This window comes from Gopherus evgoodei, chromosome 11 (assembly GCF_007399415.2).
Source record: "Gopherus evgoodei ecotype Sinaloan lineage chromosome 11, rGopEvg1_v1.p, whole genome shotgun sequence".
Classification (NCBI taxonomy): domain Eukaryota; kingdom Metazoa; phylum Chordata; order Testudines; family Testudinidae; genus Gopherus; species Gopherus evgoodei.
In genome coordinates, this window is record NC_044332.1 from 45,044,065 (window position 1) to 45,058,807 (window position 14,743).

The 14,743-nt window shown below is 38.6% G+C and overlaps 1 protein-coding gene across 13 annotated transcripts in view; it reads left to right on the top strand.

Moving 5' to 3' along the window:
• The window catches only part of LOC115659409 (sodium channel protein type 3 subunit alpha), a 964,414-nt gene that overhangs the window by 837,134 nt on the left and 112,537 nt on the right, over window positions 1-14,743 (top strand). For 4 of the 13 annotated variants that reach the window (XM_030579471.1, XM_030579473.1, XM_030579462.1 and 1 more), the window contains exons 1-4: window positions 5,844-6,037; window positions 8,236-8,393; window positions 10,930-11,046; window positions 12,523-12,594. The exons of 2 other annotated variants lie outside the window; for them this stretch is intronic. The gene's annotated coding sequence lies outside the window, so the exon portion shown is untranslated. Of the gene's footprint in view, window positions 1-5,800; window positions 6,038-8,235; window positions 8,394-10,929; window positions 11,047-12,522; window positions 12,595-14,743 lie in introns of those variants that run through there. 7 more of the 13 variants (XM_030579468.1, XM_030579463.1, XM_030579465.1 and 4 more) reach the window with 7 other exon arrangements.

A 14,743-nucleotide genomic window follows, 5' to 3' on the forward strand; every position in this document is an offset into this window, starting at 1 on the left:
TCTTTTTCAAGCCAGTCATTGACCTTTCTTAATATGTCAAAGGGGTTACTTCACTGAGTGTGTTGCCTTCACAACACTGTGGTTTTACCAACCTTAATGACTGGGCTAAGAATAAAAAACCAAGATTCTCAAAAAATTTAGGGAATTAGTTAGGGAAGTGGACTGAACTGAAGAACTCAAGGCTCTGAACATGGAGGAGGCTTGGAATTAGTTTCTGCAACTTTGACTTCAAGTATCTGAAGCCTGCATCCCAAGCAAGGGGAAAAATTCACAGGGCAGGGTTGCACAGCAAACTGGATGTACATGCATCTTAAATGGGTTATTAAGAGAAAGCAAAAAGCCCACAAAGAATAGAAGAAGGATGGATCAGTAATACAAGCTATCTCTTGGAGGTCAGAAAGTGTCAGGAAAAAAGTGAGAACTGCCAAATTCTAAGCAGAGTTGGACCTTGCAAGGGAAATTAAAATGAATTGCAAAAGGTTCTATAGACATAGAAATAAAAAGAAAACAAGGAAAGAAGAAGTTGGACTACTAAGCACTGAAGATGAGGTGGAGGTTAAAGATAATCTAGGAATGGCCCAACACCCAAACAAATATTTTGCCTCAGTTTCTAATAAGCGTAATGAGGAGCTTGGGGGTAGTGGCAGGATGGCTAATGAACAAGGATATGGAAGTAGCAACTACCACATTCAGGGTGAAAGTCAAGCTCAACTAGCTTAATGGAACCAAATTTGGGGGCCCAGATAATCTCCATCCAAGAATATTAAAGGAACCGAGATATGAAATTGCAAGCCCAGAAGGATTTTTAATGAATCTGTAAACTCGGGAATTGTGCCCTATCACTGGGGAATAGCAAATATTTTATCTGTATTTAAGAAAAAAAGTGATTTGAGTAACTACAGACCCATTAGTTTGACATCAACTGTATGAAAATCTTGAAAGAAAGAATAGTTAAGGACATAGAGATAATCAGTAATTGGGATAAAATACAACAGGGTTTTACAAAATGGCTGGAGATGGGACACTAGAGAGGAAGGGCTCTGAGTTACTTCCCAGGTGTCTGGCTGGCAAGTCTTGCCCATATGCTCAGGGTTTAACTGATTGCCATATTTGGGATTGGGAAGGATTTTTTCCCCATGGTCAGATCGGTAGAGACCCTGGGGATTTTCACGTTCTTCTGCAGCTTGCGGACCAAGTCACTTGCTGGTTTGAACTAGAGTGAACAGTGGATTTCCATAACTTGAAGTCTTTAAACCATGATTTGAGGATTTCAATAATACAGAGAGAGAGGTTATGGGCCTACTACAGAAATGAGTGAGTGAGATTCTGTGGCCTGCAACATGCAGGAGATCAGCCTAAATGATCATGGTCCCTTATGGCCTTAAAGTCTATTCATATCGACTATAAGTAGACAAAAATAGTATTAGACTATGATTTGGCTAACCAACTAGAAAACTGGTCGATATAATCATTCAGGTTTTCAGAATCAAGTCACAATCAAAACAGAAAATAATACTTAGTCTCTATCTTGGGAAGGTGACTACGTTTAGATTTATCAATTCTGGTGTTGCTAATGTAATAGAGGAAGAAAACAAAAATCCCACAAATTATATTAGCCCCAGGATCTGACTAGCACTCCTAACTATCTAACATAATCTTGGACATTTCTGACAGACTGTATAGACTGAGTGCAGTTACAAAACAAGGGCACACACTGTAACTTTATGACAATCTTTACAGCAATACACAAGCATGTACACTGCCTTACTAATGTAGATACCCAGTTTCAGAAAGTTGTCAACTGACAGATGTGGATTGTCACCCAAATGTGTTACTTATCACCAGATCTTTGCTTAGCCATCAGCTTTCAGTTCAGATATTGTTCACAGCAGGAGCTGACACTGAAAACACAAATGGAGCAAAGGATGGACACATCTATAGTCTTTTCAAGGTGCGCTATTGATCAAGCCAACTTACTGGAAAATAAAAAGAGACAGTTAAAGGTGTCTACCTGAAATAGGAACTGCTGTAGCTGGCAGCCCAGGACCTGTCTTCTTTCTTCCAGATGTTTTTGGCTTATGCTGAAGGAGATAGGCTGTTTTATTCCATTTTTGCTGGTTGGTCCAGCTTAGTTCCACTTCTTGGAGGTGTTGGCATGGACCACTCTGATGGTGACCCATACTTCCATTGGGACATACCTTGAAAACCAGCAGGTTTGCTCCAGTCAGCATCTTACCACTGCATGGGCTACTATGGTGCATTCCTTGGCCAACTTCACAGTTATGCCTGCTCAAGTTGCAGTTTCTCCATCAACACTCTGCTAGCTGCTAAAATGTCCAGTTTATAGTTATGAAGTCCTCCCATATATTCTGATGCTCTTTAAACTTGTATAATGGACTGTTAAAAATACAAAGTCACATCAGGAACCTTCGTTCTCCAGCAGGTCAGAACATCTGTACAAATCTTCTATTTCTGTTCTCTCTGTTTTAAAAACAATGGCAGGTCAATTGGTATGTCTGACTGAGCTGTTACTTTCTGAGTATTCCACTCTGGGATCAAGTGTTTTTATAAACACATTATTTGGTTTCAGTTCCTCTTATTTACTGCCTCTTTCAGCACTGGTGCATTTCACTAATTTGATAGCATAAGCATGCTTAAATGCAAAAATTAGCCTTACTTTTTCACTATGTCACTAAACTAAAGGAAATTAATATGAATGCAACCTCTTTCTTTCCGTAATAGGATTGCCCATGAGGTAAACCCATTAAAGTTTACAATATTCTGCCAAAAGCTGCATTACTTAGAGTTGAGTTCCCTTTTATATATATAACTTCATTTGATCATATTAGATTGCATCATGTTCCCTATTGTTCACTACTGTACCTGGCACATAATATAATATTTTAATGCTTGATATCAATTTTTAAATTAATTAATTAATTCACAGACAGGGAAAAAAGGGAAGCTTCTTCAGCAACACCCACAGCACATTCTTATGAAAGGCTGCAGACACAGTTTCCTCAGACAGTCTGAAGAAATCTTGCCATTAGACTTTGAATTATTTTCTCTCAACCTTCTGTCCTATCCTTTCTAAACAGCCTTGATTCTTGGGCAATTCTTAAGTAGTAATAATTCAGCATTTTGAGGACTTAAATGAGAGATCCCATATAACAAGGGCAGGCAATATCAATTCTGTGGCTTAACATGACTATTTACTTAGCTAAACCTTTTCTAACATGGCTATGATGAGTTTTATACAGATAATGTACCAGATTCTTCCTTATATTCTTTGGAGCAACTTTGTGCCACTCTAAAGTCAGCATATCCATTCATGAGAGGACCACCTCAGCACAGAGGGATCCATAATATACATACAGACAATTGAACAACTCTTATATCACCTTGCATCTGACGGTCAGTATAAGGGACATAACCAGAAGGAGGGAGGAGCAGGGATTCCCTGTGCCTTCACAATACTCAAGTGCTGTAACAGAATCAGTCCCTGGAGGCCAGTGGCATGCAGCCTAAGTTAGAGCAGCATGTATAACCTAGTCAATCCAGAATTGAGGGTGCACAAAATGGCTTGCAGTTACCTTTGAATATACACCCTCCCTGTCTTGAATTGCACTGTGAGTTCCTCACCCTAACCAAGGATTGGGTCCCTTATCTTTATATGGCTGAAATGATTTATTTTCTGATTTAGCTTTCCTGGACCTAGAAAATGTTTTTCAGGTGATATATATTTAACAAATATTGCAAAAATCCCCACTATCATCTGGTGAATAAAAGAGCTATATTTTATAGCTATGATATTACTCAAGGATCGTACTTTATACTGGGACTCAGAGCCTTTCTAAAAAAATGTCTTTTAATGACCAACCCCAGATAGCTTTTATTTCTTTTAAAATAAATCAATAAAAGGAATACAGCATATAAATGAATGCAAGTCCTATCTGGGGACTGACCAGCTTGCCTCTGAACCACAGTATCACCACAAAACAATGGTTCCTGCAAGTTTTAAAAACCATAATCATGTGTCAAGTATCAGAGGGGTAGCCATGTTAGTCTGGATCTGTAAAAAGCAACAAAGAGTCCTGTGGCACCTTATAGACTAATAGATAAGCTTATGCTCCAATACATCTGTTAGTCTATAAGGTGCCAAAGGACTCTTTGTTGCTTTTTACATAGTCATGTGGTTTGCTGAGCAAACAGAATCCTACAAAACAAATTACAAGAACCTACAGGGACCAAGAATGTGTTTTTTAAATATATCCTTTGTTAATTTCTACAGAAATGGGGAAAGTTGTATGTTAAAAATATAATTTAGAAGCAATTCAATTTTTCTTTGGACTCAGTTGTGCAATGCATACTCAGACCCTAGGAGTCACATTGGAATTAATGAGACTTGCTTGGATAAGGACATCAGGAATTGCTTCCTTAGCACCTATGCAGCAAGATGCATGCAGGCAAACCCTTGTGCCAGTGCACAGCCCTTCGAAGTCAACAGATATCCACATGGGTGAGTTGATCTCCCTGCATGTATTTCTTTGTTGCATCAGGCCTTTTGATACAGCAAAGCAAATACCAAGAAAAATGGCAATCAGTATTAATTGTGAAACTACACAACTGTAGGCTTTAGATATAAAAGTTATGTGGGCATCCTCCTCTCTAGAGAGAAGGGGACAGAAACTGGTAATGTCTTTATTTTGGGATCACTGTCAGAAATAAATATTTATTTGTCTGCCTTTATGACCCTGATTCAAAGAAGCCTGTAAGCACTTACACCCTTTGAATATGTTCATAGTCTAACAGAAATCAATAGGATTACTCATATATGTAAAGTTACAGACATTTTAAAGGGCGATGCTAAACTGGGGTCTATATGGATGGTATAGGTAGCTTATAGATAATGGATACAACATTATGGACCATTTCCTTGCCTCTGCAACTGCTGCTTTGTGCTGTTCTGGTGGTGTGATGCAGTTGTAATGCTAGCTTGACCTGCTAGAGGATACCTCCAGGATGAGGGAATTTCTGCGTGAATTATAGATGTCATCGCAGCTCCTACCTCGTCATTACTAGCTTCCAGCTTAAGGAATGTGACCAGCAGAAAGGGAATGTGGCTCAGGCATCTCTGTGCCCTGGTAATTCTCAAGCTCCCTGTATGGCCCATGGGAAGAATAGATAGTTGGGTGTAAGTTACAGCTTCCTTGAGGCTCCTCTAACTTAGGACAGAGACCGATCACTCTCTCACACATAATTCTGTGTTTGTGCTTGTATATAATATTAGTAATAACAATACATATATAAATAGAATAAAAATGATACATAAAATAAAGGATAGGCAACTGAAATAGAAGAACAATATGAAAACAAGAAGGGTGACATACGTCTGTTTGAATATCCACGTGTCTGCACTGTCTTATTTACATTTTTCCCATTTCTGTATTTTTATCATTTATGGAAGCAATAACTTTTATAATGAAGTACTTTCAGAAAAGAAATTAGACAATTGCTTTTATTTCAAATAAAATTAAACTTTAATTTTTTAAAAACATGATTAGGCAGTATTGTCCTTGTATTCAATCATCTATCTTGTTGCTTTGTTTGTTTATGTCTTGCATGGAGGAGTATAGTTATGTAGAAGTCAAGTGTGGGTTGGAAGAAAGAGCTTCACAAATTGATGCTTTACATTTATTCACTCTCTTTGCCAGTAGGTGGCGCTGCCATGTTAGGTGCTCGTCTCCCTTTCTCCCCACCTTTTTCTTTTCTCTCCTCCTACCGCCCCTCCTAATAAGCTGTTTTCTAATAAATGTTGGGTACCATAGAGTAAGACTGAGAACAGGAAGCGGAGGCAGAAGCAAAGAGGATTCTGGAAAGGTCTCTGTGTTTTCTTTTCCACTGAGAATGTAGAAATTGTAATTAATTTGCAAACCTTTGTGGGCAGAAAAATCTGGATAATTTTATATTTATTTATGTTATCATATCATTTTTGGATGCTGGGCTTTGCTGTGATTTGTTGTTCTCTTTTCATCAGGTAAGCTGACAAAACATTTCATTATATACCTTAGAAATCTGAGCAGTGTAACCATTTTCACATTTCAAATGCGTATTGCAGCCTCTGTTTGTTGCTAATGTAAAGCAAAAGAAAGAATGGGGAATTCAAAGCCATTTTGAATTGACTATCTGTGGTGTGATTTTTTTTTTAAACAGAGTGAAGCCTGATATCTGGCCTCTTACTATAAATATGACATTGTGTTGCAATGTCTTCTTTACAAAAACTGATTTTTGTTAAATGTATATTTTCTTATAATCAAGGTATATATTTCATTGATTCATCTGGAGTGTTTTATGTCCCCAGTGAAAGTGATATTGATCTTTAGGAAGAGTGATAAATATATTGGTGCCCAGCAATTAAAAACAGCAGGTTTAATAAGGTTGTCAAATTCTAGAGATCCAGGGATATAGACAGTATGCAACTAATTTATACTTAGCTCAGACAGGTGATGTTTTAAGAAGCCTAATGTAATTGCCGAGGTTTTAAAAAGATATTTAAGGAAATGTTGTTCTGTACAATTATTTGTATGTTAGTCTTTATATGGGAGGAGGAGTTTACCAACAGTTAATAAAGCAGAGGCCACATTATTTATGATATAGCAGACATTGTACATTGTATAACATTAATTCCTTTTCTTAATATATATTTCTTAAAAAGGACTATTAAGAAAGCAATCAGAAGAGTTTTCATGTGCCTTCTGTGTTACAACTCCCCATTAAGCCGCTTAAATTCAATATTATTATTAATAATTCTAGGAGTGAGCCACTAAGGGTAAATGGAGAAAAATATCTCTTAGTTATCACTTTGATAAATGGGATTATTTTTAAATAGCAGTTCTACAAATATCTGTGTTTTACAATATTATGATGTTCTTTCATTTGGAGATTATTTTCAAAGACAAGCTGTAGAAATCAATAAAACACAGAATTATAAGGAACACTGCTGACAAAGCAGGGTCTCACCTTGTATACAATAGCACTTTTAGGTTGGTATGTAAAGTATGACTGGATCCCAGATATTGGACAGAGCAGTTTCTGAGGCCTGTGGTCAAAGCAAGTGAGGGTATGGAAGAACTAAGTGTTTGTTTCCACAGTGCCTAGCTCAGTGTGGCTGAAGCATCTATGTGTTAACACAATTTAAATAAACAAATACATGATTTTAAGAATTTAACATGTTTGTGGTTTCTCGTTTGGATTTGGCAAGGAGATGATTTAAGAAATCACTTTTTGACACTGACAAGCTAGTTAACTGTTGCCCTGTCTCAAAATCTCCATTTCTGAGGGAAGATTGTCAAGAAAGTTGTAGAGCAACAGTGACAATATTTGGAGTTTTCTGCTCTTTCTGTTCCCAGGCGCTTTGGTTTTCAGGTTTGGGTATGTTACAGAAAATGTGCTTATATTGTTAGTTCATGATTTCTTCCTTTTGATGGTCAAAATTATATGTTCATAATGATTCTCTTAGATCTAACAACTGGATTCAGTATTGCTGTCCACATTCTAGTGCTCACTAGCAGGAGAAGATAGAGTCACCAAAATGACTTAGTTCATTTAATTTCATTCCTTTTTTTTTTTTTTTGCTGTGGGAAATATTGAGCAATAAGTCATCTGTCCTCAGGGCTCCCTCTTCTGGCTTTTCAAAGAGTCCCATTCAGTCCTATTACTGTTTAACATTCATTTGGGGGATTAGTGATGAAGCATGGGCTGCATTTTCATCACTATGCTAATGACATTCTGCTCTATATTTCTATTTCTTCTGGCCCATCTGATGCCACTGTGTGACTTACTCTTTCTCTTAGGATGAAACAGAGAATTGTAGGACTGGAAGGGACCTCAAGAAATCTTTTAGTCCAGTCCCCTGCACTCAAGGCAGGACTAAGCATTATCTAGATCAGCGGTTCTCAACCTGTGGCCCAATTAGCACACAGCTCAGCTGTGTGCTAAAGGCCAGCCTGAGAAGTGAAATCCAGGTTCCTGGTTGACCTGCGTGGTGGGGTCTGGGCTGCTTCAGTTTCAATATAGTACTGACAAGGACATTTTGGAGAGGAATTGCAGCTCTCCCTTAGATATTGCCTGGTCAAACATACAGTAGTAAAGGAGTGAACAGGTCAAGATTGGACTGATACCTTTCAATTAGAAATCTGCCCAACCCTCTGGCTTTTTTTTTTATACTTTTAATAGACTCTCTCATCTACTCTGCCTGAATGCCTCCAAGAAATCAACTTGATCTTCTGATAGAGTTGGAAAACGTAGTGAATTCAGACCTTGGAATGGATGGTTTGTAGGTACAGAGCACCATATAGAAGTTTTGAAATTGAATATTTATATCTATTTGTGAGGTAAACAAAACTTTGGGTTTTCCCCCTCAAATGTTATAGTATTCAGCAGAATATCTGTTAGACGTTTTTCCGTTTTTTTTTTTTTAATTTTTTTTCACTCCTAAGAGGACTGTTGAAGTCTAAATAAAGTCCATACATCTTGTGCTATGTGGAGTTTGCTCTCTGCATGTCTTATACTGAGTAGTTGCGGTAGTTTAGCTGGGATAGGAAAACAGAAGTATTCCAAATCTATGGTTCTTAATGTTTCAGATAATTTTGAGTTTAGATTATTATTTTTGTAAGAAACATAAGCAATAATTTTTCCTGTCAGATCAGTTTTTAATGCTTCCCTTAGACCAACCTGTAAAGGAGCTGATGGAACATTGATTTTCAAATAGAGAGTTATTTCTTTTTTTTTTTTTAAAGAAGAGTACAAATTGTGACTCATTCATTCAATTATCATCTCTTAGTGTTCTGTGGTGGCTCATATTGCAACAAGGCAATGGATACCAGAGCATGATCAGACATTACTCTTGTCCTCACACCTAATGTTACATGTATCAGAATATAAAAGAGATTAGAAAATTATCAAATGTAGAGTATGTGGAGTGTGTGGTTAGAAGACTGAGCAGTCTTTCCTTAAAGAATGTACTAATCTCCAAATATTATGTAATCCTCAATTGTAAAGAGAGAGTTTAATTTGGAGGGTGAGTCCTGCAGAGTAACTGTACCTGTTTTATCTAAAAATAGGGTTGAGTATTATGTAGCAGTCCCCAGCTAACACTTTGGGACCACTCTCCATCTCCATTAGTTTTACAGTTAGTTTGTAATTGAAGTCAGAATGCTACTTGTTTGAGCCACAGACATTGCTCAACACCAGCGTGGAATTAACTTTTGCAAAGAGTATATGACTATCTTCAACTTTTTCTGTGTCTAAAAGTTGAACTCAGAGAGGTATCAATGCTGTGGTCTGTTTTGCAATGCTCTAGCAACACAAAGGGGATGCAAAGGTGCATGAGCATGACTAGGCAGAACTGGCTGGGGTTCACTCTGGTGATCCACAACCTGCATAGTAGCCTACTGACGGCTTTTACAAACTGGCTTAATTTAGAATAGTCTTGTGTCCACTCTAAAGGTATGTCTACACTGGGGCTGGAAGGTGTCATTCTCCAGCTCACGTAGACATACCAGCACTAGCTTGGATTCAGTTAGCACACTAAAAACAGCAATATAGCGTCAGTGGAACAAGCAGCAGGAAGTTTTAGACGGGTTTGTGCTTGGGGCAGTTCGTCCCAGTGACATGTGCCACTGTCCCTACACTTCTATTTTTAGTGTGCTTTCTCAATCAGCTAGCTAGCATGAGGATGTCTGCTTGAGCTGGAAATTACACCTTCCACCTCCAGCGTAGACTTACCCTCAATTACATAGTGGCTCAGGTCGCCCTAGGGAGCCTTGAAGACTGGGATAATGCAAAGGTGAGCACAGCCATCTCTGCCCACCCCCTACTCCTTGTCTGCACTGAGCGGAGTTCTAGCACAGTTGAGGATCTGACCCTAAGCTTTTTGTGACATAATATTGATACCTCTAGAATTGTAAGAGACCCCAAGCAGTCTCTCCCTTGCAGGAGAAAGGCTGAAGCCTGAAAGGGCAGAATCCACAAGGGGCATAGCTGGGGTTGGTCTCCTCAAAGGGGCGGATTATCCGGGCCATTGTTCCATTGCCTATAGCAATCACTGCTGGGTACTTAATCACAATTAGCTGTTATGTTGCTGGTTTGTTTTGGTCCATACTGACAGTGAAGTCCTGGTCAGCATCACTTCAGCTAACTCAGTTGTGCCCAACCATATTCAGACACAGTAAAAGTGTATAACATTGACATGTCCTGTGCAAGCTTTAACAGTTTGTTAAAATCTTGCAAAATATAAAAACAAGAAATAAAGGAAAACCAGAGCAGAACATTATTTTAAATGTACTTCCAATTAGCTGCATTACAGAGAAACAGGATGCTTAATTCAGCAGCTAAATGAGATTAACTATTAATTGCAATTCTGCGATAAAAATTACCTTGCAGTGATCCAGCCCCCATTAAAGTTCATCTGTTCTCTGCAGGACAAAGGGCTCACCATAGTCTCAACAGCTTTATTTTTTGCAGTGACTACCCATTATTGCAATGTTAAGTGTTAATGGATACAGTGCAGGAGGCTGAAGTTAAAGCCAATGCAGATGCTAGGTTTAATAACTTGTTAATTGGGTAGCAGGTAATTTATAAGTAGGGAGCACGGTGGATGTGCCAGGAGTTAAGTGTGGAGGAAGGCGTTTTCACTGTAACTCAAAATAAAGATATGCTGAACTTTACTCAGCTATACTGTAATCTTCGTTACAATTGTTCATCTTCCACTAGTTGCAGGTGGAACTCCTCTATTTTTAGCAGCTTATTTAATGTTTGAATAATTGGGTAATGTGTATAGCATGCTTTGAAAATTGAAAGTATTGTATAAATGCTAAGTATTATTAATTATTACTATTTTATTAGCAGAGCATAATGTCTCTTTCACAGAATCTTTAACCCTGCAAGAGTCAAGTATCACAATTTTTGCCTTACCAGTACTGAATTTGACTGTCAGATTTCATCCAATATGCCACTTTGAGGATATCAGCTGGATTCATCCCAGGGGTAAATGGATGGGAAAACTGCACCCCAGGGCAGCTGCACTTCAACGCAGATTTGTATTGGTGGCTGACAGGTGGTGGTAGGAGAGCCAGTCTCCCCTTAGGGAAGATTGTGGTGGGTGAAGGCAGCTCTAAATTTTGTCCTATAGAGCTTTGCTTTCTGACTCCTCAGAAAATGCACTGTTTCTGTGCATTGAAGCATCTGACCTGGCCTTGAAAATGTTTTGTTGAGTTTCTGTTGAACCTGAATGAATTTTGTAATTCAGTGCCAAACAAAACAGAACAAGCTTAATAACAGTATCAACTACTGTATGTCTGGGGAAATGTAATTTTGGATTAATACTGAATTTAAAATGTCTCCTTTAGTGTGTTTAGTGATCCCATATAATTAAAAATAACAAATAAAGACCAAATAAAATACAAAGATTAAATTTAAAGCTTTTAACATGTCAGGAACTTTCCCCTCCCCAAACACACCTTCTTTTTTTTCTCTTTATGACCTTTGGTCAGCACAGGTTCCCTTTAGTATATCTACAAGTTTTATGCAACAGCAGCTCATTCTCATTCTCTCTGTAGTAGTGGGCCCTATTCAGGAGGTGGATTCTGGTATGGACTATTTTGGCAGGAGCATATCCCTTTGAACTACCTAGGGATTCCCCATCTTCTTCCTCTGTTTCTTCCCATTAATAAGAACAAGAAAGAAAATAATGACAGTCAAAAGAAGTATGAGAAGAGACAGAAAAAAATCTTACTCCAAGGAGAAAAACTACTGCACCAAAACCTCAGTGGGTGAGGACTGATTTGGATGGTGTTACTACACAGTTTAAGCCTAATGACCCATCCTACACTGACACATTGTTAGGTTTCCAAGGCCTTAGAACCCTCTGATCATCTTCTGTAAAGGGGAATCCCCTTGAAATGAGGAAACTGGAGAGGAAACTGACTCTCTCATTCTTGAGTTCCTTGGGATAGATTAAAAATAGGAGATGCACAAGAAGAAAGAGTCCATTATAAAGGTATGTCTTAAGATGTAAAAGGTGGAAAGGGATCAGGGATACAAAATTTTCCACCATATCTAGAGTGGATCCTTCTATCTTCTCCTTTTTAAAAACAGAAAATCTTATGGAGGGTGTTGTGGCACCCTAAAATTCTCTAGATAAAAAACTGAAACATTCCTTATAGAAAGAATATAGTTATTCTATATCCTCTCTTGATGCATGCCCTAGATGCTTTAGTACCCGACAGGTTTTTGTTTACGGTTTTAACCGAAGCCAAACGAATACCTAGGAATCCAAAACATAAAGTTTTGAGACCCTTCACAAGTGTGAGTCATCTGTGATATAGTATATGAAATAATCAATGTTTCATGCTGCTTTTTCATACGATTCTTCAGTCTTAGACTGGAGAAACATATGTGACTGGAAGGCAAACACCACTCTCCTCTTTTTTACCATACCTTTGTCTATTTTGATCTATTCAGATAAATATTGGATACAAAGTGGGACAGTCTTGAAGAAGCTTCACCTTCAGAGGAGGAGCATTTCTACTCCAGGTCTGTAATCTTTTGAGTTCCAAATTCACCCAGAGAAGTGGCCCTTCTGTCCTTATTAGAACAGGTTCAGTGGCTACATTTCAAGATCTGCCATTGCCTAGAAACACAAAGGTAAGGCCAAGTCTACCTTCCCAGCTCTCAGCAAGGAACAATATTTCTCCTGACCCGCCCAACTACTTTCCATGTTTCCTCTTGTCTGGGGCAAATAATCACCCTTGCTAAGGTATCCAGAAGCCTCTGGTTATTAGACTATTTACTGAAGTTATTTACTATCAGGGGAACCTAGGTTTTTGTTCCAGAGGTTTAGTACTCAAAGATGTTGGGAGAGCTTTCATTCTGTGTTGGAGTTGTCCCCTTGAACCACTTTAGTTATATATTGGCCAGGTTCAGGATGGCAAACTTCCCCTTATGCATGGGGTGTCCTGTGATCAGTAGAACTCATTGAGGTCTGTCTCCATATGCTCAGCCTTTTTCAGATTCCTCCACTTTGAAATCTGCTTCAGACACATCTAGTACCTAAGCTTTGACCTCTTTTTAGACCCCAGGAAAACTTATGTTCATCTAATTGGAATCCCTCAACAAAGAAATCCACCTTTACTACTATCTTATCAATTTCATTGTTATATTCTTGCTTCCTTGTGGGGACCTACAGGAACAAAGCAAGGGTCAACCAAGTCTTTTACAGAATCAAGTTACCTGCAAGCTTTCTTCCTGTCAGTCTGGGATCATGATGAGAAAAGTTTCTTAGAGACCTATCCCGATCTAATCAGCTACTCTTCCAAGGGTTTTTGTCCAAGCAAGGATTATGAGCAGACAGACTCTAACAGAGCCTGACTGAATCAAAGTAATTACAGATGCATGTCTGCAGGAACGGGGAACTCATATGATTGCTCACATAGCCCAAGTGCTCTGCTTGTCGCAGCAAGATTGTCAGAACATAAACTGGTCCCTCTTTAGGCATCATCAGCAACCATTGCTATGGAACAGCCAGTGACAATACAGTGCTAACTAGAGATCAGGAATTAACATCTCAAGTCAGAGGATCTGTGTGAATTTTTACTAGTATTTACTGTTTATGTTTCAGTAGCATCAGGGGGCCCTATTTTACAAGGAACTCTATGCCCTAAGGGTCTGTCTACATGCACGCTTAGTTTGTGGCAAAGTGGGGTGTAAATCTCCATCACACTAGCATTCCGCACACTAAGCATCTGTGCTGCTGTGCTGCCATGCACTAAAAGTTCCCAAGTGCTCTTTAGTCTACTCCCATTTCAAAGTGGGGTAGATCAAAGCACACTATGTGACTTTTAGTGTGCAGCAGCAGGGTCCATATAGACACATTATGCACAGCAGACTAGTGAGGGGTAGGTTTTCACCCCAGCTTGCCATGAACTAAGTGTTCACGTAGACAAGGCTAAGAGATGGGCCCTGCTCCAAAGAGCTTACAATCTAAATAGATAAGACAGATGAAGTGTGGGGGGAAACAACTGTAGCATACAAGCAAACTACTCAAGATAGTTAAGACCAAAGCAGATTGTGAAGAACTTCAAAAAGATCTCACAAAACTAAGTGATTGGGCAACAAAATGGCAAATGAAATTTAATGTGGATAAATGTAAAGTAATGCACATTGGAAACAATAACCCCAACTATACATACAATATGATGGGGGCTAAATTAGCTACAATGAGTTAGGAAAAAGATCTTGGCGTCATTGTGAATAGTTCTCTGAAGATGTCCACACAGTGCGCAGAGGCGGTCAAAAAAGCAAACAGGATGTTAGGCATCATTAAAAAGGAGATAGAGAATAAGACTGAGAATATATTATTGCCCTTATATAAATCGATGGTACGCCCGCATCTCGAATACTGTGTACAGGTGTGGTCTCCTCACCTCAAAAAAGATATTCTAGCACTAGAAAAGATTCAGAAAAGGGCAACTAAAATGATTACAGGTTTGGAGAGGGTCCCATACGAGGAAAGATTAGAGGCTAAGCCTCTTCAGCTTGGAAAAGAGGAGACTACGGGGGGATATGATAGAGGTATATAAAATCATGAGTGATGTAGAGAAAGTGGATAAGGAAAAATTATTTACTTATTCCCATAATACAAGAACTAGGGGTCACCAAATGAAATTAATAGGTAGCAGGTTTA